The 25,764-nt window shown below is 44.3% G+C and overlaps 1 protein-coding gene across 1 annotated transcript in view; it reads left to right on the top strand.

The window, feature by feature from the left end:
- The window catches only part of HS6ST3 (heparan sulfate 6-O-sulfotransferase 3), a 607,648-nt gene that overhangs the window by 62,384 nt on the left and 519,500 nt on the right, over positions 1–25,764 (top strand). The gene's annotated exons all lie outside the window — the stretch shown is intronic.

The raw sequence follows: 25,764 nt of genomic DNA, 5'->3' as shown, positions 1-25,764 counted from the left end.
TAATTGGCTTTACCAAAAGGAGAAGTAAACTTTCATATCTTTATGACAGGAGGTAATTTTACAAATTGGAGCAAGGGATCCCACCTACCCTAGGTGTCTACCTCTACCCTTGTACCGAGTCTGGGAGGTAGGGGCCCTTCCTCCTTGAGGGTCGCATGTCAAAGTGCTGATTCCCGGGCCCTTGAGAAAACGCTCCAGGGTTAAAGCACCGTTAAGAGGCTTTTAAAAAGGTCTGCGTCTCAAAGGCGCAGAGAAGGAATGTACAAGTTTTCTAAAGTAAATACTTCTAAGAAATGGGGGGCCAGGGGCCTAGTTTCAGGAAGAAGGCTCTCGAAAGTTTAGTCAAGTTGAGAGGAATGTTAAGACCATCTTTGTCGATATTTAAGAACGAGGATGCAGTCTACCACCATGCAGAGGGTGTGCGTGTGTGTGTGTGTGTGTGTGTGCGTGTGCGTGTGTGTGCGTGTGCGTGCGTGTACTTGCCTGATTGCAAGCAACAGAAATCAATGCTGGCTGCTTTAATTGGGAAGATGCACAGAACTGATGGGAGCTGAAGAATCAGGTTTTTAAAAACATGCCCAGCAGGCCTTGAGAAAGCAGCCCCCCGTGTTCTGGCAGGGACAGCACGATCAGAACTTGGCTACTGTTGGGCAGAAACGTGGTCACCACCAGGCACTGCTGTGGCTGCCGGGAACAAAGTCTGACCGCACCTTCAGTTTGGCGAGAGTCAAAGTCTGGGCAGGACTATCTGATGGGCAGGGTCAAGGCCACACACCCTGGGTAATGGAGAGGAGTGAGCTCACATACATGCCAGGACCTTGTAGAGTGAGGGAGGAGGGTGAGCTCTAACTTTGGCCTTGGTAATGGCAAGTAGGGTAATGAGTTCCACCGAGACTGAACATAACAGGAATTAACCTTTTGACCCACCCACCCAGAGGGAAAGTTGAATAGACAAAGCAGCACAAAGCAAAGTAAAACACAGCCCAGGAGAAATGTGCAACCGCTGATGACCGGCGCCTGGCGGATGGAGTAGTAGTTGTGAAGGAAGCTGTAGCAGCTGTCTGCCTGGGTCGTTTCTGTCTCTTATGGGGCCCGATGATGGCCAGCACCCCGCCAGACTGCTCTGCCCGCCCGATTTTTACTCTAACCCCCAGACACCCTGGGGCAGCCTCACGTGGAGGAATCTCTCTCTTCAAAGGTCCTTGTGTGGCGATGTGGTGAGCGGATGGGTGAGGTTCTCAAAACCTCTTGTGTCTATCAAGGAGGAATATAAAAATCTCTATTAACATATGATAGATGTCCCAACGCAGTGCCATTGAAAGAGGAGTGAGGGCGGCCTTTGAAGCTGCATGACTTTGTAGCTGCAAAAACTCCCTGCCCCTTACGTCTGAGCTTCAGGTTTCCCACCAGATAAATGGCGTTTTCATGCCTGTTTTGCAGGGGCGTTTGGAGAAGGAATCAGATAAAGTTTGTGGCGTGCACAGTGCTGGCACACAGTAGGCACGAACAAATGGTAGCGATGAGTGGGAAAGGGCCATCTTTAACTTCTTCTTTCCCCTCTGCTAGAGTTACTTCTCCGTAACAATCATAATTCTAGTATTTGTTCAGGAGGAGGGACCCAGGTCTATTTTCGAATCAGCTTCTGGGGGCTGCAGAGTGCCATGTGCTCTTGCTTTCTTCCCTCCTAGCCGGAGGGTCTCCCGCGAGACGTCCCTAAATCACGCAGGGCAGGACGAGGCCAGACCATGTGCAGAACAGATCGGAGCATTGCTATCAGGCTGCTGAACAGCAGTGCTCTGAAAAGAGGAAACATGTTGAGGAAAGGTTTATTAGACAATTCTTACTGTGTCCTCACACTATCCCTGTGTTAATCACGCTGGATTGTGCAAGCACCCAAGTGTTTCCTGAATAGGTAATTAATTAAAATGTTAAATGTTACGTGCAGTACGTGAGGAATTTTATGGAAATTATTAACATTTCTATGAAAAACTCTCTTTGGGCCTACTTATAAATGCATGCTCAAGATGTGGCATTTCTGATATATGCATATAAATATACTATGTGTGTGTGCGTGCCTGTGTGTGTGTTAAATACTGGATGATGATTAAAATTTTATTGGTATGGGCTTCGATTATAAAGCTGGAAGTTACTCCTGAAAATTTTTCTAAGTGTCATTAAAACTTAACACTATTTTTTTTGAGTTTCAAAGAATAACTGTCCTAAAAAAAATCAAACAAATTAGAAAGTTTTATTGGCAGTAATACTGTGTTTCTTAAACTCTGGTTGCCTTGGTTACTCTTGGAATATTAAAATAATCTGGGCCTTTACACAGTGAGGACTAGTCTCCTATTTATTTTGGGCCCGTGAGGATGCTAATTAAGCACTCTCTAGGGTGTGTGAGAAGGAGATGCGGAGAAATGACTATGGCAGCCAGCAGTCAGGAGACTTTCGGAGCACCCGCCCCGCACACGGCATCATTCATGTGGAGAATCACTCTGTCTTCCAGACACTCACAAGTCCTTTCCTGAATGTTTCTGGTGCACAAAGGCCCATATTTGACCAGTTGCTCAAAGTCACTCTTACAGAATAGAGAGAGAGAGCAGGGAGCACCTTTTGATCTCAATCCACCCCTGTTATTTTTTTCCTTTAATTATTGTTCTGCACCCCCAGCCCTTTCTCAGGGATAGGCAGGGCTGGAAGTGGCAAAGCTGCTGCTGAAGAGGCAGCGGTTCTCGCGTGTTCATTCACGGCCTGCTGTCCTAGGTGGCCCTGTGATGGGAATTTCAGAGCTGAAATGAGACAGAAGAGTGTGCGGAGCTTAGCCCACATTTTTCAGGTCAGGCGACGGCTGATCTTCTGATGTGGGGTTTCCATTCTGAGAATCTGATTTCCAGGGCAGTGTTTTTCTCTCATCCTGCTTTATAATGACGATGGTCTCGGCTTTCTCAGGTAAATCAAACCCCTTATTCAAGTAACGCTGCTGTGGGAAAATTGTTTGGTACCGTGGGGATTTTGGAAGTTCTCTTGGTAGAGCTGTGTGCAATCGTGAAGTGAAAAGGAACCTTGAACAAGTGTATCATCCACGCCAGCTCCAGACTCCACCGGGAGTGCTTTTAATACCTCACGTGATCGCTGATCTTCTAACGATGAGCTCTCAAAATGTGTGGGAGCAAAGCGTGGGAAGGGCCGGGCTCAGAAGCTGGGGTACGTGTCCAGACAAGCCCGCTTTCCTTTAGCTTGTTTTCATTAGCCTACCTCGTTAGATTCACGGACTGTGCGATCGTTAAAGGGTGCGAGCGTGGCTCGGAGGAAGACTTAGAGCTTGCTTATGACAAAAATAAAACCACTGTGATCTGTATCTTCCCACTTTTATTGTCTCAGGACCATCAGATAATCCATACTGATAGCAAGGGTTTAATTGATGGGCAGATAGTGATCAGTATCAAGAATAAACAGATACAAGAAGAGGAATGACTCCATGTGCCGTGTTCCTTCTGTCACTCACTTACGTCAGGTGAAAAAGGTATTATTGTCACCATCGTGCAGATGAGGACACTGGGAATCAGCAAGTGTCAGGGTCCTTCTGGAGCTGATACAGTGAATAAATGGCGCTGCTAGGATTCGAACCTGGCTGCTGCCCCCCCGGGGAAGAGACAACTTTAAATGGAGAATAGCAACTTGACGTCAGTGCAGTTCAGCCTCCGTGCATTTTCTTCCTGTTGCCTAAAAAGAATTCATTCCATGGGACCCCGATGGGGAGCTGTTCCTGCCGCAGCAAAGGTGAAGCCAAGGAATTGTCTTCCGTTTGCAGATCTCTTGAAGGTTAGCAATGGTGGGAGAGGGGGCCTTTTTTTTTTTTTTTTAAAAACGAGTGACTGGAGAAAAGCCGATGAGTAAGAAAAAACTCTAGACACAGACTGATAAGTGCCTCACTGGCGCTGGCTGGGGAATGCAGTGCTTTGGGGGAGGGGAGGGGGGATGGAAAAATCTCAACCCCATTCGACGGCATAACTGATAGGCGTGGGAAGCAGTAGCATTGCTTTTGTATTCCAGAAGCCTGAAAAAAGGAAAAACCCAAAATGACTAATTGGGCAATTGATAGCAAGTAAGGCCTTGGGGTCGAACAGGAAGGGGTAACACTTGGTGGGAGGAACTGCATTCAATTACACACACTCACACAAGCACTCACACAAGCACACACGCACACAGGTCAATGAAACTATTTTTTTTTTTAAAGAAGAGACTGGGAAAGATTTATTGTCAAGCCAGACTGTAAGAAGAAGCCCTTTAAATATATCTACATATAGTTTAGATGAATATCTTTTAATGAAGAAATGCAGATCTTAGACTTGTGGTTAAGACCACTGAATCACACACATAGTGTAGGATTGGGTGTCGTGGGAAATGCTCAGATGTTGAATTCAAAAGCCACTATTATTTTACTAGTGTGAAACCTTACAGAAGGTGATTGAGGGCAAAGTACCAATGAGCATGAAATCCCGAACTGTCACAAGTGTATCATCAGCCTTCTCCTCCTCCTTCCGCCACGGATCCCTGCTCACCGCCCCCCCCCCCCGCCCCTTCTTGCTTCTGTCCCGCGTGATGAGTAGTCGCACAGGTTAGAGTTGGCATGATGTGCTCACATAGTCTTTTCTTTCTTTCTTTCTTTCTTTCTTTCTTTCTTCACCTGGGGGCATGGCCTGCAATCCAGGGTGGTGGTTATGGGGCGGAATACCCTCCAAGAGTTCCGTTTGCCCTCTCTTTGATTCAGCATCCCAGAAGCTTGCTCGGGCCTCTCTGGTTACTTGAATATCTTTTCGTTGACAATAGTCTTCTCTCCGTGGGCCACCAGCCAGTCTCATGACAGGTTAGGACTTCTTGGCAAATGACGCATTTTGTTTTCCGGTCTCCATGTGGTAATGTGGTTTGTTTGTAATCACACTGTGGGTGCATCCAAACTTTATTCATTCATGGAGCCCTTAGTTTCTCAGTAATTTTTTTCTTGTTGCCCCCTAGGCAAAAAACCCAACAAATTTATTGGTTCTGCTTATTAAGACAACCTAGGGAATGCTGATGTTCTAATAGTGCTAAGCATTTTACATGCATTATCTCATTTTAATCATTCAACAACACTCTTCATTCAGACAGTCCTTTAAGAAACCTTTACTGATGGGCACTGAGCGTTGTTTTAGGGGCTGCTGATGTAGGTGTGAACAAAGCAGGGGGAGCCCGGTCCTCAAGAAATTTATAGTCTGGTATAGGAGGCAGGTAATAAACAACGAAGAACAGATAGGAAGAGTAACAGCAGATAGAGATAACTGCTATATTAAGAAAAATAACTCAGATAAAGGGGAAAGAGAATGACAGAGTTGTTGTTTTAGTAGGATATTCAGGGATGTGCTCTGTAGAATTGGTGGTATATCCCCATTTTACAGAGGGAGAAACTGAGTTTTAAAGACAGCTGGGATTCAGACCCCTCTTATCAAGGTGCAATGTGACCAAGAGTCCTAATTAATTCAAGGATACCATTATTAACACATTTGTCAAAGTGTGTGAGTTAATACATCTGAGTGGCTGAAATCTTCTAACATGAACTTCCTCCCATAAAGAACTGGAGGACTCCAGAAAGATCTTATTTGCATACTTATCAAGGAGATAAAACCATTAACATAAGGCGGAATCACTGAATACTGAAACATTGCCTGCAGTGATAGAGCAAAATGATTTCTCTGAGGACGGAAAAAAGTCTCGGCTTCTTTGAAAAGGTAAATTCTCCAGTTGGAAAAAAAAATGGGGTCTGGAGGACACTAATGTTTATTTAGTTCAAGCAAAAAGATCATTTTCATTTTGATTGGCAGCCACTGGGTAGGAGAAAAATCAATGGGGAACCAGATTCCAAATTAAACAACTTAATTTCACTCTCTGTAAAAGAAAAGTAAAACAGTCCACTCCAACTTGAAGGACAGAAAAAGGATCCCTTAATAAAGACACCATAGAAGGAATAGTAATGCAGTTTTAATTTTTATTATTATGGGCAGGTGCTTGGGAAAGAGGGCAGGAGAGGGATGCTGAGCCCGCGCCAAGGGGAAAGGAGCAGCTCTGGGTAACTGTGCCTGTCACGGTGTGCTGATGCCATCGGAGCAGATTCCTGCCTGTTAACTCCGCTCCTGGACGCCTGTCATCGGATCATCCGGTCACAGTAGTCTTCAGTTCCTCCCTGCTCTCTGGGAAACGTGTTGTCAACGAAAACCTATAGTTCACATATACTTATTCATTCCCCTATTTGACTGTTAATTAAATATGAAAAATTCTAATCATGCAGATGGGTATTAAATGAAAAGTATATGGCCTCCCAGCTTCAGTACTCCCCAAAGGGAATCGTTTCCAAATTTCTCTATTTATATATTTGTAACTTTATATACAGGGTCCGGCAGAAGGAAGGCCTGCTTGAGTGTGGCTGGTGGGGTAGTAATCTGGGTGTCATAATGTATAGGGTTAATTTGAACATTTCACCTGAAATGGCCTATGTTGTGCTTGAGTGTGATATTGTCATGTTACAGAATCACATGCTTACGATTTTGTAATAGAAGATTTTATAATAAAAAAGGGGTGTTATTTGTGCTGGACCCCGTATATTTCCTAATTTATCAACTTCAGACAGGATCAAGTGCATTCCCATCCTGAAAGAGGAATTGATCTCACACATTCTCGCCTCTCTCCTCCAAAATAATATATGTATGCTTTTGTTTTAAAATTGAGATATAGCTGACATATGATGTTATATTAGTTTCAGGTGTGCACCATTATGAACTGATCTATGTATATAGTGCAACATGATCACCGCAGTAAGTGTGGTCAGCATCCATCACCCCAAATTGTTACACATTGTATTTTCTTATGCTGAGAACTTTTAAGATGTACTCTCTTAGCAACTTTCTAACATACAACGCAGTATCATTAACTGCAGTTGCCCTGATGTAATTACATCCCAGGACTTATTTCTCTTACAATTTGATGTTTGCACCCTTTGAACATCTTTCTCCATATATATATGACTTTTAGATTTTCAGTTGAAGTTTCTCACTTCAGTATAAAATTTATACCTCTAGATTCCTTTCTCTCTTTATACTTTTAGTTCAGTTACTTTTACATTTTCAGGATTTATATGCGTAAATTGTTGAGAACTGAGAATAAATATCACTTGCAATATTATGACCAAGCAAGTATTACGTTCTGACCTTTGGAGAAGAATGCAGTTTCTTCTGTGGAGCTGAACTCTTGCTTCTCCAAGGGGAATGTCCAGGAATTACAGTCAAAGAGTATTTCCTCTTAAGGAAAATCTCAATTAGTTTCTCAGAATCAGGTTGAAGTGTCAGTTTGCTTCAAATTTAGAACATGGCTTTAGGGCACAACTTTCTATTTTTTTTTCTTGGAATTTCTAATTGCTTTATGTGTGTCGATACAATGAATATGTCTTCTCCACCATGACATTAGATCTAACAGTGGAAAATAGTGGGTATTATTAAATGGAATCTATTCTCATCTGAAAGATATTATTTTGGGGTTTGCATACCTGCTGTCTTAGAATGTTTTCATGACACTGCTAGGCTAGCTTGCTTCTATTTTTCCTAGTTTGCCGCTCTTTTTCCTGAAGTCCTTTTTGTAATTTTCTCATAAAGCATGTATGGGAGATACATGTCTGTGTCCCTCATTACTGTAAATGTATTTTGTGCTCTTATTAATATTTACTTTCAAACGCTATTTATATTTAGGTGGGTGGAGATACGGAGACTTAAACTCATTTTCCTGTGGAACTTAGTAGGTAATAGTGCATTGTTTTCAATTGTCCAATGTTGCTTATGAGTACCCTCATACCAGTCTCATTCTTTTCCTTTTGTAATAGGTGTTCCCCCACCTCTTTCGCAGATTTTAAAATATTCCCCACTTGTTTGGTGTGTGTAAGTTCACGAGGCTGGGGAAGGAAGGCTGTGGTCCCGTTCGACACCTGGTGGCGTTTCAGTCCAAAGTGATCAGCTCCGGGAAGCTTTGCCTATTAAAAAAAAAATTCCTCCTCTTCTTTACTTTGCTTTTCCCCCCCCTGAAAATCTTATTAGATAGTTATCATAGCTGAATTGATTTTCCAAGCCTATTAACTCTTCTCTCTTATTTTTAACCTTTTTGGCTATTTTATACTTTGTGAGAGTTTTAAAAACTTTATCTTCCCATCCTTCTATTGAATTTGACTAGGAAAAAAAACACTAATGTCACTCCTTTTTATTTTTAATATATTTTTAAAATATATTTATTGATTCTAGAGGAAGGAAGAGAGAGACAGAGAGAGAAATACTGAAGTGCCCCAAATGGGGACCGAACACGCAACCCAGGTATGCGTCCTGGTGGGGAATGAACCTGCGACCTTTTGGTGCACGGGAGGATGCTCCAACCAACTGAGCCACGTGGGCCAGGCCTAACGTCACTCCTGTTCTCTCATTTGTTACAAGTTTTAAAACAGTTTATTCTTATTTTGTGGTTGTCATGTACTCTTGGAACTCTCTCAGGATACTAATGAAGTTTAAAATAATTTCAGTTTTCACTTTCTTTGGAGCCAGATTTCAGTTATCCCACTCTATAGTAGCCTTGTGTTTTTTTTTTTTTTTATTTTAAAAATTTTGGGTGGTATTTATTTTTCTGCTTACATTTTAAAATGAAGGGGCTACCCACTTGTAAGGAATGCAAAAGTATGAAAATGTAAAGGATTAACAATGTTGTTTATAGTCATACTCGTGCAGGAAAAGAGTGGAAATAACGCACGTGCCCCTCAATAGGGACCTGGTTGAATAAGCTGAACATCTTCGGAATGAAGTGTGACCTCTAAGGTATATTGTTAGATTAATAAGAAAAGGCGAGGTAGAGAGAATGTGTATAGTATGATACTAATAGCTGAGAAAGGGGAGATATAAAATAAATACATATCCATGTGCTTATATTTTAAGAAATGGGAGGGTAAACCATGCAGTTAAAAAAACAGCTAGCATTTGGGAAGAAAGAATGAGGTCATTCTCTTTTGTAAATTTGACTTTGAAACCATGTATATGTTTTACATAATTACAATGCAAAATCAAAATGTAAAAGAAACCTTCTCGTAAACCAGTAGTAAAGTACGATCAATGAATCTGACTGTGTCCTCGGTTGACACAGGCATGAACTATTCCACATGCTTTAAAACACGGTGATCTGTGAGTCCTGAGAGAGACGTGCCCCAACGGCAGAAATAATTCACAAAGTCTTAAACTGTTTTCAGCAAATGTATTGCTGATGGCAGTCTCTAGATCAGTAGTGTTCCGAGACTGTTGTTTGTGAATATAAAGAAAACTAGCAATTATGTTGGTGTTTTTGAGGAACTGGGATTTTTGGCATGGAGAATGGATGTTAAGAGATACGAGATTAATATAGTTAAGTTTAAAGCTCTGTCATCCCAATTTTGAATAGAAAGTATCATTATGAAATTGTGAGGTATTCTGTATGTATGCATGTATGTGTATTTGTATGTATGAATACATATATGCATGAATACATATATGTATGTATTACTAGTTCTCTCCACTGAAAAACTGCAGAAAGAGTGACCAACTCGTAGCAATTCCTAGCATCTAAGTTGTGGTCTCTGAGTACCACCTTTCACTGAAATGAAAGAACTTGAAGAAATGGCTGATTCCTGGCAGGGGTAAGAAATATAAAAGAAAACCTACAATATAAGGGGGGGGGGGGCCAAAAACCAGAATTTTCTTCTGGCTGGTGGGCTCCATGTAGTCTAGACTTCCTCTGCTCTGTGAGTGTTCTAGGAACACATCTGTATCAGTGTGCCAGCTGGCGCTGTTGTGAGAGGCTGCATTTGGCTTCAGTGAATCATTTTTGAAGACTCTTCCAACGTGTTTGCCCATTTCATTGATGGGCGGTTCCCGAGCGCACCTGCCCACACTGCGTTGAGTGTTCAGTTTTTGACCACAAAATGACATGATCCCTGGGCCCCTCATTCCCTATTCCTGAGATCTCTCCCCTGGGTGACTTTTTCTTTGTTCCCCTGGATGAAAAAAAGCCCTCAAAGGGAAAAGTTTTGCTGTTGTGGAAGAGGTACAAGCAAAAAATGGCAGAAGCACTAAAAGGCATCAGAATCAACAAGTTCAAAAACTGTTCTGAGCCATAGAAAGCACATCCTGGAGAGGAGTGTGTTGCCTCAAATGGAGAGTACTTGGAAGGTGACTGAAGTTTGAATGTGTAAGAATAAATAACAATTTTTAATAAATAAAGTCCATTTTTGGGGGGTCCTCCTTGTATCTTGTCTTTTAGAAAGCAAGGAAGCTATTAAGGACAGTTAGGGTCAGGGCAGAAGGATTTGGGAGCCAACTTGCATAGGCTCCTGCCGGACAAAACCGGGACCGCCCCCCCCCCCCCCCAATAGGAAAGAATGACTGTAGTGAGTGTGAGTGTATCCGGTCCGTCTGAGTCACGGGCTGCTCATCCCACAGCCCTTTCCACCAATGCCCCCTCCCTCAAACTCGGGGGTCATTTTTGTATGACACAGAGCTCAGTTTTTGTGGAAACTGGTAAGTAAAGGAAAAGAATTTAGCATTCATCTTGCATTTCTTATGTAAGCAGTACCCCAGGACATCAAATATTTGATGACAGGAAGCTTATACTTCTAGAAGGATTCCAGATTAATGAAGAAGGAATGATAGACCGAGAATATCATCCTTATGCATCCCTAATGCACAGTTTGATTTAGGCAGTGACCATTTATGGCTGCTAACTTTGCAGAGAGGGAAAATCGGACCATTGTGTACCACCTGATAGAAGTGCACATGCCAGGTCTGAAGCCATCTCACACACAAAAAATTTTGTGCTAGTATTAGATCAAGCTTCCAATAAACCTGTCAATGAAGAAGAAATGTGGACAATGGAGGAGCACGTTAAGTGATGTCATGGACAGGCAGTCAGCAAGATCCAGGCTTTGAGAGACTCTCCAGATCAAATAACATGATTTCTGCAACAAATTTAACCTGCAGGAAAGAAAAAAGAGGACAGGAGAGAAATCTCTGAAGCTATGAGAAACCAAGAGACTTATCAACCAATCATAATGTACGTTCTTTGTTTGGATATCGATTCAAATAGGCAAATTGTAATTTTGAAAAGATCTTTTATAGGACAGTCAAGTGTGTGAACCGTGGGCGATGATATCATGGAATTGTTGATTTTGGGAGGCTGTGCTTATCGCAAGGGGAATCCTTGTCCTTTAGAGATATATACCTAAGTGTTTACTGAAGAGTATTGTAATGCCGGGGAATTCTAAACAACACGAGAACAGGGAAGTAGGTGGGGTTCACAGAGAGCAAGATTTGTCACAAATTACCTTTGAAGCTGGGTGCTGGGTACATGGGGGTGCATTATACTATATTTCCACCTTTGTATGTTTGGATTTTTCATAACTAAAAGGATAAAAAAATAAGAGCTGGGGACAGCCCAAGTGCCCACCAGTAAGTGAGTGGATAAAAAAGCTGTGGTCCATTTGCATGATAGAATCCTACCCAGCCATAAAAAAGGAAGGAAATCTTACCTTTTGCGACAGTGTGGATGGACCTGGAAATTATTATGCTAAGTGAAATACGTCAGTCAGAGAAAGGCAAATAACGTATGATCTTCCTTATATGTGGAATCTCATGAGCAAAATAATTTAACAAACAAAACAAAAAACAGAAGCATAGATACATAGAACAGAGTGACAGCTGTCAGAGGGGAAGGAGTTGTGGGGGTGGGGTGGAGAAAGGTGGAGGGATTAATAAAAAACCTATCTATCTGTGTATCTATCTATCTCTATCTATATATCTCTATATAGATAGAGATAGAGATATATATATATCCCCAGCTCTTATATAGAGATAGATATATTTTGTATATATACATATATACACATACACATGTACATATGTATACATATATACACGTATGTATATATGTTTGTGTATGTATATATGTGGCAAACAGACACAGACAACAGTATGGTGATAGCCAGAGGGAAGGGGGTGGGGGCAGTGGAAGAGGGCAAACGGGGGATAAATGCGGAAGGAAGAGACTTGACTTTGGGTGGTGAGCCCACAACACAGTGTGCGGATGATATGTTATAGAATTGTGCACTCGAAACCTGTATGGCTTTATGAACCAATGTCACCCCGATAAACTCCATAAAGCAAAAAAAGTAATCATGCCTGGAGACAAATTCCCTGTGGAATGCTCGAACAAATGAAATACAAAGTTAAAATTTGTTTGGAAAAATACAAATTGAGAAATGAAAAGAAATAAAGATCAAACTCTGCTCAAGCATAAAAAGAAAGCATAAAAGAATAAAGAAGGACAAAGCAGTTTGGGTTAAAAAATAGGTAGCCAGCATGTTTATTTATTTTTTTTAAGCCTCTTTCTTGGAAGGAGGGCTGGCAGGCGCTCCACGTCGATGGGCAGGACTTCCTGTCCGCTGGCCCCTCCTGCGGATGCACCCCGAACACACTACTTGTTCACGTGCCAAAGGAGGGAGGGCCTCCCTTTGGGGATACTCCCGCCCGCTCTGGAACCGGAACCTGCCTTGGTGAATTGCACTCTTTGCAGGGCAGATCTTAGGCTCATTTTGGGGCAAGTGTCCTGGCTGTCAGTGTCTCTGAGGGTGCCGAGTGTTCCGGGAATAAGTCTTTCAGTAGTTTAGCCTGTGTATCATCACACAGTCACCTGGGTAAGGCGTTCGACTGGAGATGCCCAGGTTGGGAGTGACTCTCCGTGTGTCCAAGCGTCGTTCCGCTCAGGTGCCCAGGGAATGCTCAGGTATCTGTGCTCCAAGAATCCTCCTACGGGTAGGAGTAGAGCGTTGGACGGTTAGAATTCTCCTCGGACAAAGGACGCTATTGCCACCTCATGAAGGACATGTGTGATGAAGTTAAGATGAAAGCTGGACCTTTCATTTATGTTTCTAAAAGTTGGTGACCAGGTCTTATATAAAGGAGTATTTTAAAAGCTGAATTATATTGGCTTTAAACCAAATACCAAGGACTAGAGAGGCTGGCTAACACAAAGGAAGTACTGTGGATCTTTCAGCAGATGAAGTTAGTGGATTCATAAAATAAAATTAATAAGTTAAAAAAAAACAAACAGGTTTGAACAGTGAAATTTCCAGACCAGAAAGTGACAGAATGATGGTAAAACGATAAGATGGTTCGTTAGGCTAAATGGGTAAAATCTCCAATAGAAAAGCGAGGGTTTGCTACTGAGTGTGTGTGTGCCCTGGCAAAGTAACTTCTAAAAGAGAAATCCGGACTACACTAGTGATGGTCTGAATGCCGTTTAGACTTTTGCCACTCTAAGAAGACTGTACTGTTGAGAGTCACCGTTAATTCTGTGGTCTGCAAAAACGTCACGGCATCAGTAACCGAGCTTTGTATCCTCCCCGCTCTGCCTGTTGCAAACGAGCACCATCTTCGTATTTGCCATTGGAGTTCCTGGTAATGCCCTCTCCACTCGCCGGGCTCAGTATCTTGACATTGCCATTTGTCCCGTCATTCATCCATCACACACTTATCAGCACCTGCGTCTCCCCGGCTCTGTGTTAGGTGCTGGGGACACTGTGGTGAATGAGAGGACAGAGGGCTCTGTCTTCATGGAGTGAAGCGTCTTGCAGAGACGACTCAGGGTCCCTCCTTGGGCCAATGTGCTGGGGACTTACACTAAGCCAGTCTTTCTCAGTATTGTCATCTCTCACTGGACATCACTGAACAGCACTCGGCACAGGCTGTCTTAGATTATAGTTATGTATCTGTCCCTTCCATTAGGTTAGGAACAGAATTCATTTATTAGGTATTATTTTCTCCTGCCTTCCAAACCCTTATTTATACATTCTATGTTTCCTGTTTCTAGGATGCAACTACACACATGTGCGTGCACACACTCAAACCAGCCAGCGGGCAGAACCCTGCTCATGTGCTAGTGCGGAGCTCCAGAACAGGGGACTGGGGGCCTCGTGCCACAAGGCAGCTCCTCAGCAGGTGGCTGACGGCCCCCTTCACAGTTGTCAGCTTCCTCCAAGAGCAGAGTGAGGGTTAACTTAGCCTCGCTTCTCTGCGGTTGAGCATTACTGTCAGAACCCTTCTGCCTGTTACAATGGCTTCTGTTGCCTTTGACAATGAACGTGTAGCTTGTACTTATAAAACGTGAGGGGTTTCTTCTAGAAAGACAGAAATACATAAGCATGGTGTCAGATGTGTGATGTAATGGGACACCGCTCTAAAAAAAAAGAATGTTAATAAGTATTGATAAAAAGTTTCAGCTCTTCTTAATGATAGCAAGAGAAGCTTGAAGGTTAATTGCCTTGTGACAAGCATTTGATGTGTAAACAACCAGAATGATTGAGTAGGTGCCCGTACCTGGTGCTGAGCCAAAGCGTTTACATGTAGTCACTGATTTAGTTCTCGCAGCAGTTCCACGAGGGAGGTGATTTTTCTGTCCCTATTTTACTGCGGAGTGAGACCCCGAGGCTCCAAGATATTAAATAGTTTGTTGGTATCTATCAGGGGATGAGTCTGATGTTTGAACTTACCACCACAACTTGTTTCATTGTATCAAATATATTATTTCCTCCCTCCCTTCCTTCCTCCTTCCTCCCTCCTCCCTCCCTCCCTCCCTCCCTCCCTTCCTTCCTTCCTTCCTTCCTTCCTTCCTTCTTCCCTCCCTCCCTCCCTCCCTTCCTTTCTTCTCTCTCCACCCCCTTCTTTTTTTTTGTATGGCGCTATGAAGAGTTCATTTACCATGATGTTGATGTATTTAATTAAAAATGTCCTCTGCTTAAGGTAATAATATTAACATTCTGTTATTACCTGCCTATTAGTGAATGGTAGTGACTAATTGGATTTCAGTGTTAAATTTTATCCCGCACGCAGTAGAGAAATATGTTGTTATTTTATTACATGTGTTACTCATCATAATTGAATTTAGATATTTTATTTTCTATAAAATTTGGAAAAAGCTTCCTCTTCAAAATCCATGATATGTTATTATAGACCTTTTTTTTTTTAACTCACCATCGTGAGAACCTTTGGGGGCACACTTCCTCAGAAGAGGGGCAGTTGGTCTTTGAATGGGTGCCCGTTTATATTTCTTACTGCAAGTCATTTACATTTATACGTTTTAGCTCTTGCGTCGTGCTCCTAAAATGTCAAATGTAATTATCATAGTGAGCAATGACTGGGAAAACTTCCCTGCAAATACTTCCCCCTGGAAAGAAGGGACTTTTTTTCTGCCTTGTTTGAGCTCAGTGGCCAGAAGCCCCCAGGTCGCCTAGCCCTCCCCCAGCCCCTCCCAGGCCTTTGCGAGCAGGGCTGCGGACTATCCGCTTTGCAGAATCTCTTGCTGGCCCCCTCTGCCTTAAAACCACACAGGAGCTGTGATGTGATTCCTCCAACTAATGTGAGTTTCTGGGGCCGTGCTGGAGTGCCAGCCCTTCGCTTGTGCCAAAACGAGGTCAAACCCTGCATTCAGGCTGACTTCTGGGGCGCGCCGGTTTCAGCTGTGGCTAAACACTCGACTGGGCCACACGGCCGATGTCGCCGTGATATAAGACAAGAATCCTTCCTTCCTAAAATGAGTCTACTCGCTGATGAGATCAGGGAGCTCAGTGTCAGTGTGACGGAGGCTTCAAAATAGACTTTCGAGAGGGAAAATGGCAGTTAGATAGTCAGGGGCAATATTCTGACGTTTGTGAGGTAGAATGTTAATGAAGGGGCGCATTGATTTTATTTTGGTTTAATGGTGCCACACCGGCTGTTCCAGCCGCTGCAAAGTGTGAAGAACTTGGTATCTTGGCCTTTCCTGTGCCTCCGGCACCTGTTGTGAACAGAGGCAGAGAATGCTTTGCTGCCTGCCGCAGACGTCCCGTCATCTAGCTGTTGAGAGCAAGCAAATAAAGTCTTCCCCAGCATTCCCCCTGCTAGAGCTTTAGTGGCCAAATAATGACCTAGTCTTACCTTCCTGTCTTGGAAGACTCTCATCTGAACTCCCATCCTTTGTGAGATTAGGAATCCAAGAAAATAAAATAGCAGAAAAATAGCCAGCCAGTCACTCAAACCTAAATTATTAGCTTCCTTTCAAAGTCTCCTACAATTTTTCCTTTATCCAGCATTTGGAAGATTAAAGACTTCCATTTTGTGGGGGTGGGCGGGGGGCTCCTCCCGGGTGCATCCGGCCGTGATAGAATTTGTTTGTGAGCGGATTCTAGACGGCAGTGGGGACGCAGGCGGGACCAGCCCTGTTGTTTTTCCGTTACCAAATCTTGGGGATAATAACAATCATTTTGGTAACCTCCGTTTTCTGGGACACGGACAGAATTGGAAATGTAAGCCTGGAAATTACCGAGTGCCATGTTAAAGCCCTTGGCAGGGGGTTGGGGCGGGGGCTTGTAAAGAAGTTGGTATTGCTTTAGTGTTGCTGTTGTCCGGGTGTAGCTTTGTGTTCGGGGAGACTCAAGTGAAATATTTTGATTTCCACAGGGTCTCACCTCCATGCCAGTGACCTAGGGAAACTTAGATGCTTCAGGAGGGGGGTGGAAATCTTTGGGGAATCGTCACTGTACTCAGTGTGTCTTGGAATAAATGGCTGTGGGTACCTGGAGGTGCTTTTCAATCCTCCCCCTCAGCCCCAATGGTTATACACGTCAGCCCTTCAGTTACAAAGCCCCACGGGCCAGCCGCGCTGAGCCCAGCTGTTCCCCGCTCCTTGCAGTCTGAGGCCCAGAGAGACTGCGCTGCAGATGCCGTCACTCTCTCCATGGCCACACCACTCGGTTTTCTTCTTCTCGAGGAAATTCTGACACAGGCTACGGCATCGATGAACCCCGAGGGCATGACGCTGAGTGAAATAAGCCAGTCGCAAAGGCACACATACTGCATGGTTCTACTTATACGAGGTGCCTAGCGTATTGGTCAGATTCATGGAGACAGGAAGGGGAGTGGTATTTGCTGGGGTCTGCAAAGAGGAGGGGCGGGAAGTTACGGTTTAATGAATGCAGAGTTTCAGTTTTGCAAGACGTGAAGAGTTATGGAGATGGAGGATGGAGACAGTTACACAACAGTGTGAGTGTATTTAATGCCACTGAACCGTGCGCTTAAAAATGGTGAAGATGGAAACATTTGTTATGTGCATTTTATCACAATAAGAAATTCATCTCAAGAACCTCCTATCATACCATCTGTTATATCGAGATAGTCTCCTCACTAGATCATCTCACTTTTTCTAATTATTGCTTACAAAACATTCACACAGGTGCTCAAGTGCAAAATGTGTAAGCTGCCTTCCTCAAGTCTAGTTTGTTTTACTCCTGAAATGTATCTCTACTCCACTCACCGCTGTCGGTGCCGGCCACAATGGCTGTGGACGAGGCTGCCAGCCTCTCTGCCCTGGACTTACGTGACAGCTCCTACCTGGTCTCCAACGAAGTCTTTTCCCAACTTTTTTGGGTGCTTCCTCTGCACGAGATGTTCTTCCTTCATCCCTTTCCCCAGGCTGCTGTCCCGCAGAGGTCCAAACTCAGACGGCCACCCTCCCCTGTCCTCACAGGTCATCCCCGGCTTGCCTTCCACCCTAGCTTCCGCACTTGAATGCTTTAAAAATAATTTCTTTAACTGTGTTAGACATGTTACATAGCTCATCCTGTCATAAAAACATGAATTTGAAAAAAGCATATTTGTCCTTTGCTTCAAAGGTATTTTAAAATATACGATCTTAATAACTAATAAGAAGCCCGGGGAGCTGTACTGTCCGAGGGGCGGGCTGGGATCAGCCAGCGAGGGACCGGCGTGGAGGCTGCTGCACGCTGTTCGCCCCATGACCTCCCCGGGTGTCTTTACTGCGAAGCTGGGGTAATGACACCAGCACCATCCACTGTGAAGTAGTGGTAAAGATTGTGTTTTTCTAGTTCTTCTTTGTAGAGGGCTTTAACATTTGCAAAGTGTTCTTCCTATGCCTCATAGCAACCTGGTGGAGAAGTAGATGGGATTCTCCGTCTTTCACAGCAAGAGGAACTTCCCTTCCGATACTCCAGAGCCAGTGAGCGGTAAAGCTGGGACTCAACAACGACAATGAAAAACAACCACCAAAACGGGGCCCTTTGGTTACATGCCTGTTGTTCTGTCTTGGGCACAGCTGCTGCCTACTCACTGTACCACAGCCGAGGGACAGAGGCCCGTCGGAGCATTCTGAAATGCTACGACAATATACATGCTCATTGTTGCAATTTTAAATCATGGTGAGTTTTACCTGTGTACGTTTGCTACAGGTGCTTACAAATTGATTAAGCATCTGGGCAATACACAAAAACACACAAATCTGTGTTCCACCTAATTTTTTAGTAGCGGGTGTTCACTTCCAGTTTTGGATTTAGAGATGGAGAAAATAAAGACATTTGTAATCACTCCATGTATCTTTCTGCTTGCTCTTCCTAAACATGCATTTGGTCATGTGAGGTATTTACATGTGATGTTTGCAATTGGAAATGTATAGAGTGAGAGTCCATTCACTCCCCCCAACTTAGGCAGACATGCCAACAAGAGTGGAATAGGTCTAAATGAAGTCATATACCATATGTATGTATATGTGTGTATGCACATATATGTATGTGTACATTGTGCGTGTGCAAATTCATTCATATACAGTATGTATATACACATATAATAACATATAAGCACAGACACACACACATATATGTGGACATGCATGTATACATGTGCTCTCACACACATATGCCTATGTATGTGTGTATTTGTAATATTTTCCTCCAGACAACGAGCAAAGTAGTAGCCTGGGTATTTTTCTAGACGTCTCGCCTTCAGTGGGTGCAGGGAACAGAGTGGAAAAGAAGGGAGACAAGTAAGATGGTGCAGAGGACGAAGACTACGTGTTTCTCAGGCCACAGCTGAGGAAGGTGGAGCCGTCGGCATTTCCTCTGACTTGGCCCGGTCAGCTCCCCCCCTTCGAGAGGCAGGGGGTCGGAAAGAGATTGCACTTGTGACAGAAGATGATGGCTGAAGGTCGCTTCAACCATCTGTCTCTGGTGACCGTTCTTCTGCTGAGCCTCATGGCACACACACACCCGCATTGGAACTTGGACTTTACACTGTTACACGCCCGGCGGCTATGTGGCCGGGTCTTGGGAGTTCGGTGTGATTCCAGGTGATGTCGGGACACCTCCCCACCAAGACCTCTGTGTGTGGGTAGAAAAGTCCCAGGTCTTAAAGTCTTCTCTGAAGATATTTGAAAATCCAAGTGAACCATGTCCATCAGGGTCACTATTTTGTATTGTTTTGACTCTGGAAAAATGTGTAGAACATTTGTGTGAGGAAAGCCACATTCCCCCCACCCCCGAATGTTCCTTCAAATATATGTCTTTAATCAGGCCCTGGTATTCGCCTCTTCCTTTTTCTCAGGTCGATGTGTGACTACTCGTAACTCTCAGTGTGTGTTGCCCACCCTTATTCACAATGCACCGCTCGAACATGTTTTATTTCATCGTCCTTCAGGTTTGCAGGTGAGGCCGCCTGTGACGATGCTGGCCCCGAAAGGCGGACGTGACGGAAGAGACCACTGTGATGGACAGTTTCTTCCGTGTTATTTGCTCTGAAAACAGTTTCTTGATTTGTGGCATAGGGCTGTCCTAGCTGCAATCAGATCTGATTCACTGGGGTCCAGCCTTTCTTCTCGGGTGCGTCTGAGACCGTTGCTACGAGGGAGACAATCCTAACACGTGCTCTAGCTCGGTGGCAGCGGTAGTGGCTGCCTATCAGCGTTTTGCAGGGAAAAGCACCCTGTCAGAGGTCGTGCTTCAGTACGCCTTTAGGGCGCTGTCCTGCTCTCTTTTGTACGTGCCTGAATTTGGTGCCGGCCACGGTGGCTCTAGACTACACCGCCATCCTCTCTCATCAACTTTTGTGGCGTCCCACTTTTATCCTGAGTCTGCTGAAGATCCAACATACAATACTGTCGAGAGCCGCGCTTCCAAGCCGATCAAATGGTTAGTAACCCAAATAACTGTCTTTACCGAGCATCTGCCATGGGCTAGACACCTTACTGTCGCCATCTCATTTCCTCTTTGTCAGAAAAGTGAAGCGTTTCCCTCGTTTATCCTCAGAGTGTCACCCTCTCAGGGAATTGCCCAGTTAGTAAGTGGCATAGCCAGCTCACGACCCAGGTCTGTCTGACTTTTAAGCCCGAGTTTTATGTGATGTGACCGTAGTGCCCCGGCTTCCCATTGGGGCCACATAATAGGCCCTGACACTTGGTTGTTGGCTACAGGACCCTCCTTGTTGAAGTGTGACTCCGTGATTCCTATGACCAGTTTGTAAGCTGCGACATGGGTGCAGCAGCAGGAGCTACCCTTTGTGATTGGTAGATCAGTGCCGTGTTGCTGTTCTGTTCCGTCTGCCGGCCCGCTGAAGGCCATGCTGACGTTTCTGATTTGGCCGGCTACTTCTTTATCTGTCAAACTGCTGTCACGAGCTTGCTCCCCGGGGTAGCTGACTTCCGTGATGATTTCTTTCCCTCCATTGATAAGGGACACCTGTATATGGATTGACATTCTTCTAGACACAGGTTGGTATTCTCTTCTCGCCGCTGCCAACTTTAGCCATTTAAATTCTAATCATTGCACTTACGGAGAGCTGCTGGTTACACACAGAGTTACTTACAGTGTGTGTGGGAGAAGCAGCAGGTGTGTGCCTGCTCTCCGATGTGTCTGTCCCCTTCCCTCCGCAGCACTGGGTCACAGATGTAGTGCTGGGCCATGGATGCAGCGCTGGCCCTCCTCCCTGGGTGGCCGCTTAAAGATTTATCACCAGTGCTGCTCACCACACACTCTGTCTCAGTGAATACACCGTAGAGAATTCGACACGGTATCATATGCTGGGCTGTAGTTTAGCGAGGGCAACGTTCATAGTGATTGTTGGATAAAGTTGAGTATCAGTGTTCATTATTATTTATATATATGCTGTTCTTGTTTAAAAATTCAGAGTGAAATTTCTAAAACATTAAGTAACACCTTGGTCAAGCATTTAAATCTTTTTCATTTCCTCATCAGGAATCAGAGATAATACAGATCTTTCCTACTTAGATATTGTTAATGAAGGGGAGTATATGTAAAGTGCCTTGTATGGTCTCTGGCATATTGCTCCTCAAAATGGTATATTTCTTCCACTGTAAACGATGAATCACTGTAAAGTAATTGTTAACCCGTTTTCTTTGTATACTTGCTTTATCATTACAGTTATGTGTAAGTAATTGTTATTGTTATCGGATGCCTGCATTTGGGATATTTATTGTCCATAATTGGAAGGATTCATTAAAAGACATGGATATAGGAGTCTAGATTACTTATACGCTAATTTAAAAAACTTTCCCCAATATACTATTTCATATTTTATTTAACTTTTGATACAAATAGTAAGATCCATATTGTCACATCATTAAAATTATGTAGCTATAGCCAGCAACAATAAGCTTCTTAATATGGGTATTTATATCGTTTTATTCAAGGGAGCCATTTTAATTAAGCAAGAATGAAAAATGTATTTCAGTTCATTTTTCTTCATCTAGAATTTCCTATAAATAAAATTTCATGGCTTGATTAAATCTGTAGGAATTATAGGGCTGTAAAGGAAATGAGAATTGATCATTTAATTATCATTATTTTAATTTTAATACTCCTTTATGTTTATACTTTTATTGCATTTCCTTTCAGAGGAGCTTAAGAACCGTAGGCTTGAAGATGAAAATATTCAAAACACAGGTGGTGAGTGGGGGCTGAATACAAGACGGAGAAATAGACCAAGGCGGTCATAATAGAGTCTATAATGGCAATTTCAAATAAAACCCCATTTAATAATGAACATGAATTCATGGAATATTTATCCATTAATTTTTGGTGTGACTCATTTTACTAGGTAAGGTGACAATCCCATCATCTTGTAGGAAGGGTTGTTGGGCGATTTCCTGCAAGTGTTTGATGAGGACTTTATCTATGAGACCCTTGGTCCTGAGGCCCCCGCTCCCTTCCCGGCATCCCACAGGCTTTCATCATCTTGTGTGGGTTGGAGAATCTGTCAGAACTTGCTGCAGGGGTAATTCTTGTGTCTCAGTGGCTGGCACCAGCCAGAATTGGCTTCTTACTCACGTTCCGTGTGGCTGTGGATGGGCCGTGGCCTTCGTCCAGGCTGCAGTGGCTGTGGGTCTGTTCCCCAAGTGCTATCATTTTAGAACACAGGCTGAAAGGGGCGGGTCCTGTCCGGGACCTCTCCTGGTAGTGAGTGTGAATCCCGGAGGCTGAGTCAGCTCCACAGTTGGGTTGAAAGCCACGTCATGGTGTGACACAGGTCCTGTCTGCTCATAGGCCATTGGCAGAAGCAAATCACAGGGACAATCCCACAGGACAGAGGAGGGTCAGCGGCAGGACGAGAGAGTGGATATTAGTGAGCAATGATGCAGTTCGCCCCATGTTGACTCAGACCTTCTGGACCCACCTGCAGGTTAGGGAATAAATGAGGTGCTATACATTCATAGCATGTTGTGAATTCCTTCACCTGGCATCCATGGAACCATGCAGTAGACTGTAGTTGTTCAAAAGATGAATGGTCCAAGCTCGATGTTCAAGTGAAACTTACACAGTGTTCTATAGGGTCATATGTGTGTGCAAGTAACTATAATACATCCCCTTATTGATTTGTCCATTTGTTCAATACATACTTACTAGGAATTGACTGTGTGCCAGATGCTGTTCTAGGTGCTGACTTCCCTGCCCGCCTTCTTATTCTTTGCCTGAGCCGCCTCCTTCAGTCCCACAGCTTTGGTTACCCCACGTATGGTGATGACTAGAGTTATTCTCAGGCACAGGGTCTGTCTGAGCTGCCTACTAAGAACTCTCCAGTTGAATACCTATATTTCACTGGTCGATATTCCTCCAGTGCCTCACATCCAAATTGAAGTCTTCGTGTCTCTCAAGCCTACTCTCCCTGTGAGCTCCCCACTTATACACGGACTTATTTACTTATTCATTAATTTATTCAACAAATGCTTACTGAGTACTTCCCATGTGCCAGGTGCTGCTTGAGGTGTTAGAGATACGGCAATGAACAAAACAAGCTTCTTGCTTTTATACCGTGTACACTTAGACGTGGGGAAACAGCAGTAGGCAGGTAATACGTAAGAAACTAAGTACAGATAGTGAGAAGTGAAATAAAATAAAATAACAGACAGGGTGGTCAAGGAAGGTCTGTGGAGGAGGTGGCGTTTCATTAGGGACCTGAAGGACAAGGAGAGACCGGTGATTACTGGAAAAGCCAGCTTCAGGTACAGAGAACAGCCCGTGGGGAGACCTGTAGGAGGGGAAAAGCTTGAGGTGTGCAGGAGCTTATAGGAGCCCAGTCTGGCAAGTGACTCCAAGCTAGATGGGGTTGCAGAGGTGGCCAGGACCTAGACATGATGGGATTGGAAGGCTGTGGTAAATGTCCAGTTGTGGTGAGAAGCGATTCATGAGGTCCCACCATTAAGCTAGGAGCCTGGGCATTATCCTTGATTCCTCCTCCTCCTTCATGCCTCCATCCAGTCATTCTCTATGGCTTTCTCTTTCTGCTTTGCAAGAGCCTCTTTGTTCACCCACCCCCCCGCCACCTCCCCAAGCCCATGCTATCACCATTCAGGTGGCTTCCGGCTGGTCTTTCTGCTCCTAGACTTGTCCACTTCCAGCCTGGTTTCCACCTCACTGCCAGAGTAATCCTTCTAAAAGGCAACTTTGGTCAAGCCAATGTCATGGTCAAAGATACTCAGTGCTTCCGATTGCCTTGTGCTCCACCCCAACCCCACCCTGCATGTGCATTCAGTCCTAGTGTGCCACATACTTGTCCTTCCCTGTGGCATCCCAGTCCACTCACCTCAATGACTAGGTACATGCAGTCCCTCTGCATCCTCTTCCCTCCCTATTCCTACACCCGGACGACTTGAGTTCCCCCTCCAGTCCCAGTAGAATCTTCCCTGACAACCCTGTCGGGGTTACTTCCCTCACACACACTTACTGCCTTTTGGCTTGTTCCTTCCCATTTTCGCATCACTCCGTATTTTACTCATCCGTCTTCCGCATCAGAGGGTGAGCTCTGTCTGTCTTGTTCACTTCTGTATCCCCAGGGCTCAGCACAGTGCCTAACACTAGCAGGTGTTGATTGAGTGAGTTAATATATGTGTATCATTCGAGTGGCCAAAGATGAGAAGAAAGAGTGTCTTTGCCTCTGCGAGTCCGCCAGTGGTTTGTAAATCAAAGGTGCTCCACAGAAGCTAGCCGAGCTAAATCAAGCCGGGGGTGTGAGTTGTTTGTTGAAACAGAAGTGAGGTTAGGCACATAGAAAGAGAAAGGGAGCTCACAGGTAGGAAACAAGGAGCGTCTCTTCCAGACAGGGAATGAAGGTGGTTAGTGCCGCAGAGAGGATATTGAGCCCGGGGTTGGAACAGCAGAGTTCGAATCTTACCACTCACTGTGTGGCCTTGGTCCAGTTGCTCACCCAGCGCCTGCTCAGGAGTCAGGGACCTGTGTTCAGATCTCGCTGTGACATTTTCTAGTTGCTGGGTAGGGCTTTTCAATTTTCATCTTATAACTGAAAATGTATACCCTTTTGCCCCCCCGCTCCTGATTTCTCCCACCCTAGCCCCTGGAAACCACATTTTACTCTCTGTTTCTATGCATTTGGCTTTTTAGAAAGATTCCACATACAAATGGTACCACACAGTGTTTATCTTTTTCTGTTCGGCTTTTTTTACTTAGCATTGCTGTGAGGATTAAACGCGATAATGAAATTGCTTAGAAAAGTGCCTGACACGTACTCCTATTGTTATCATTAGTACTAAAATAGAGATCTGAATATTTTCATCAAGGGTTATAGTGTTGACCAAATAGTATAGTTAGCAGATCAAATTACTGTAGGAATGTGCTCAGTTGGAATGAATACACAGAAGGTTGGGAAGAAGTGAGAAATGGGGCAATATGTATGTGGTGAGGGTGAGGAAAAGAGTTTCCTGAGGTCTTCTGGAAGTATTACGGCATTCAAGGTTCTTCAGAAAGGCCTTGGGCACCCCTCAGCACCTTCTGCGCTGCTTCCTTATCTCTCCAGCAGCCTGCAGAAGCACCGAGTCCATGGCTCCTCCCACCCCAGCCCTGTCTCTTGTGTTTCCTTTGGTCCTTCTGATGCCTTTGGACCCAGGTTTCTGTTTAGAGACAAATGAGAGAAATCAAGGATGTCATGCCCCAGAGGAGATCTCGTGTTAGCTTTTAGGTGGGGTCAGGTAAGCCCAGTGGATTTCCCACCTCCGCCCTGTCACTAGGAAAGATGCCCGTGTTCTTAGTGCTAGAGTAGAATCATCAGCTCGAAGCTTAGAGACCTCAGAAGGAACACGGCTTCGCTGTTCAACTCCCTTCCAGCATTTTCAAGCTCCCAAAGGATGCTCGATTCTGTGTTTCTTGCAGGTGTTCTTAAGGCGGTGTAAAGGCAGGGGGAACGAAAAGTGAAGGGAGCTTTGGTGTAAGTTTTCTGGGAGTGCTCTGAAGCAGGTGATGGGGAGACTGGGGAACTGAGGATGAACGGAAATGCTGAGCTCCCAGGATTGCATTTGGTTATGGGCACATTCTTCAAAACCAAAAAAGATGTTACAGGT

The sequence above is a fragment of the Phyllostomus discolor genome, chromosome 11 (assembly GCF_004126475.2).
Source record: "Phyllostomus discolor isolate MPI-MPIP mPhyDis1 chromosome 11, mPhyDis1.pri.v3, whole genome shotgun sequence".
Classification (NCBI taxonomy): domain Eukaryota; kingdom Metazoa; phylum Chordata; class Mammalia; order Chiroptera; family Phyllostomidae; genus Phyllostomus; species Phyllostomus discolor.
This window is presented reverse-complemented; position numbering and strand designations above follow the sequence as displayed.